This window comes from Triticum urartu, chromosome 3A, assembly GCF_056163025.1.
Source record: "Triticum urartu cultivar PI428250 chromosome 3A, HENAU_Tu73, whole genome shotgun sequence".
Classification (NCBI taxonomy): Eukaryota; Viridiplantae; Streptophyta; class Magnoliopsida; order Poales; family Poaceae; genus Triticum; species Triticum urartu.
This window is the reverse complement of record NC_141875.1, coordinates 686,693,296-686,697,370: the sequence shown is the minus strand read 5'-3', so window position 1 is coordinate 686,697,370 and position 4,075 is coordinate 686,693,296.

The window sequence follows — 4,075 nt, the reverse complement described above, 5'->3', positions numbered from 1 at the left end:
CTCAGTGGCGATGGAGCCGGATACTGACTTCACCCTGTACGAGAGCCATGTCGCCGAACCACTGGATTCACCTCCGGCCACAGACTCCGAGCCGCTTACATCCGTGCCCGTCGAATCTGACTGGGCGCCGATCATGGAGTTCACCTCCGTAGATATCTTTCAGCACTCGCCCTTCGGCGATTTGCCAAATTCATTAAGGTCTCTCTCCCTTTCAGGAGAACCTTGGCCGAACTATGTCCGGCTAGAATGGGATGCGGATGACGAAGAAATTCGCTGCCCACCCACCACTCACTTAGTAGCCACTGTCGACGATTTAACCGACATGCTCGACTTCGACTCCGAAGACATCGACGGTATGGACGACGATGCAGGAGACGAGCAGGAACCACCGCCCACAGGGCACTGGACCGCTACCTCATCATACGACATATACATGGTGGACACCCCTAAAGAAGGCAATGATGACGAGACATCGGAGGATGACCCCTCCAAAAAGCAAACGAAGCGTTGACGTCAGCGGCGCCGCTCTAAGTCCCGCCACAGCGAAAGTAGTGATACCGGCACAGGAGATAATAACACTCCGGATAGTGCCGAAGACAACCACAATCCCCTCTAGCATGATGTAGAGCCGGAGAATGAACAAGCTAGCCCTCCAGAGCAGGCACCAGATGGAGAACCGGAGGAGGACAACTACATGCCTCTCTCCGAAGACGAGGCGAGCCTCGGCGACGAAGAATTTAACGTGGCTGAGGACCCCGTCGAGCAGGAGCGCTTCAAGCGCCGGCTTATGGCCAGAGCAAATAGCCTGAAGAAAAAACAACAATAGCTTCAAGCTGATGAAGACTTGCTAGCAGACAGAGGACCGAAGTCCTTGCGGGCGAGGAATACGAACTCGAGCGCCCCTCCAAGAGTTACTCAAAATGCAGGTTGCTATCTCACCTCGAGGAGGAAGCATTGAAACCTCATTCACCATTGTACGATGCGGCTGACCGGCCACTGCATGGCCGAGCCAGAGAGGCGTTTTAGCCTGAAGTTTAGCCTACACCCCGCCGCCACTCAATCAAAAATACCAAGGCCCGGGGCAACACACGGGACCTGGGAGACGTATTGGACAGTAAGGCAAAACTTGCAAGGTCAATATACGAGTCACAGGCACGCGCGCCAACACGGGACGATGATCATCGCGCCGGATACACCAAAAGCAAATCCGGCTGAGCCGAATATAGCGGAAAAGACTCATATGAACTATGTCGGGATATAGCCCGGCACAGAGGCGCCGCACACCCCCTATGCTTCACTAATGAAGTTATGGATCACGAATTCCCGGAGGGATTCAAACCCGTAAATATCAAATCATATGATGGTACAACAGATCCCGCTGTATGGATTGAGGATTTCCTCCTTCACATCCACATGGCTCACGGTGATGATCTACATGCCATGAAGTACCTCCCACTAAAACTCAAAGGGCCAGCTCGGTATTGGCTGAATAGCTTGCCAGCAGACTCCGTCGGCAGTTGGGAGGATCTGGAAGACGCATTCCTGGACAACTTCCAGGGCACTTATGACTTGAGCCAGGGGAATCGGTCAGACAATTCTGGACTCGGTTCCTGACTAAGAAAAACCAAATTGTCGATTGTCCGGACGCAGAGCCCTCGCGGCATTCAAGCACAACATCCGTGACGAGTGGCTTGCCCGCCACCTTGGCCAGGAGAAGACGAAGTCTATGGCAGCCCTCACGACACTCATGACCCGCTTTTGCGCGGGTGAGGATAGCTGGCTGGCTCGCAGCAATAACACATCGAGGAATCCGGGCACTTCGGATACCAAAGATGCCAACGGCAGACAACATCGTAACAGACCAAAGCGCCGCTATAACGGCGATAACACCAAGGATATGGCAGTCAATACCGGATTCAGAGGCTCTAGATCCGGTCAGCGGAAAAAGCCATTTAAAAGAAGTACTCTGGCTCCGTCTAGTTTGGATCGCATACTGGATCGCTCGTGTCAAATCCACGGCACCCCCGACAAGCCAGCCAATCACACCAACAAAGAATGATGGGTGTTCAAGCAGGCCGGCAAGTTAAATGCCAAAAACAAGGACAAGGGGCTGCATAGTGATGACGAGAAGGAGCCCCGGCCTCCGAACACGGGAGGACAGAAGGGGTTCCCCCCACAAGTGAAGACGGTGAACATGATATACTCAACCCACATTCCCAAGAGGGAGCGGAAGCGTGCACTAAGGGATGTCTATGCGATGGAGCCCATCGCCCCAAAGTTCAACCCATGGTCTGCTTGCCCGCCGCACTGGTCCTAGACCCCATCATCGACGGATTTCATCTCACTCGAGTCCTTATGGAAGGCGGCAGCAGCCTGAACCATCTCTATCAGGATACAGTGCGAAAAATGGGTATCGATCCCTTGAGGATCAAACCCACCAAAACCACCTTTAAGGGCTTCAACCCAGGTGTAGAGGCCCATTGCACGGGCTCAATCACACTGGAAGTGGTCTTCGGATCACCAGACAACTTCCAAAGCGAGGAGTTAATCTTCGACATCATCCCGTTTCGAAGTGGCTATCATGCACTGCTAGGACGAACTGCATTTGCAAAATTCAATGCAGTACCGCATTACGCATACCTCAAGCTCAAGATGCCAGGACCTCGGGGGGTCATAACAGTGAGTGGAAATACAGAACGCTCGCTCCGCATGGAAGAGCACACTGCGGCCCTCGCAGCAGACGCACAAAGCAGCCTTTCAAGGCAAACCACTAATTCGGCGATACAGCCCCCGAACACCTTCAAGCGTGTCCGGAGTAAACTGCAATAGGATCGCCTGGCACGTTCAGAGCTCGCCTAGCAATTCGGCCCCCCGTCCTAGTCCCAGTCAAGCGATGAAATCCGTGCCGCATGTACATAATTACGCACTGAAAATACCATGGACATGGGCGGGGGCACGATCAGGGAACGTCCCGCAATGCGGCTTAACCGCCCTAGGGGCTGTATATCTTTATCATTTCTTTTCTCTTTCAGGGCCTAACTCTCTGGAAGCCCTTTCCGGCAGTATGATTGCCGGACACATTACGGGAAGGAACAACCAAGGCGGCAAGAAGCTAAGATGTACACGGGAACCCCCAGGTGGTCTCTAATAATAATACCCGCTTTCTACTGTCCATACGCAGCTTGCCCTTGGATAGGACATTTCGAATATTCCTACTTTCTGTTTATTGCACTACCTGTACCAGTACGCTTCGACGTATTATTTAAATAACAATGCATAACATTAGTCTATTATTGCATTATTCATTATGTCCATTTACGACAATCCGCACCCGTAAATTCGGGTACGGTCAGTACGCCAGGGGCTTTCGTTTACCCCATAATACGGTGTGAGAAGTCCGAACACTTTCGACAGTGCGACACCCCGAACTTATAGCATTATATGCATCAGCTCCGAATCATGTCTTGGGTTAATAGTTGGGTTTGCCCGGTTCCCATCCTTTGGTACCTTACATTCCGCTATATCGGCTAAGGCAGCGGTGGGAGAACTACTGCGATTGTGTCCCGGTTCTTCCGGACGAGCACCTCAGTAGAGAAACCGAAAACTGACTGTCATGATAAGGCGAGAGACTGGTCTCTGTTCGAGAGGTCTCAAGTCCTTAAAGACTTTTTCCGCTTCGGGCGAGGAGTCGGCCTTGTCCGGCTTAGGCGTGTATAGCGCCCCAAATTCGGCCTTCCAAATACCAGGGGCTTCGCCAAAATTTAAAATTGTAGACTTCTATGGCTAAGTGAGTGTGATAAAGCATTATAGTCTGATTGCCTGGTTCGTTGCGCTGAACACCTCCCTTGAAGGACCCAAAATTGGGGTAAAGAGTGCTCAGGTTTAACCCGAACACCCCAGTACTAGTTACATGGGGGCAGAAGCCGACGACTGGCCAACTCTCAGATTTTATAAACGGCCGCACAGAAGGTAATATTTTAAATTAAAAAAGCGTCGCATGGCACAAATGAACTCGTTTCATATTACAGGATCACATGAGCATGTTCACTCAAAAATTACATCCTTGGCACACTCA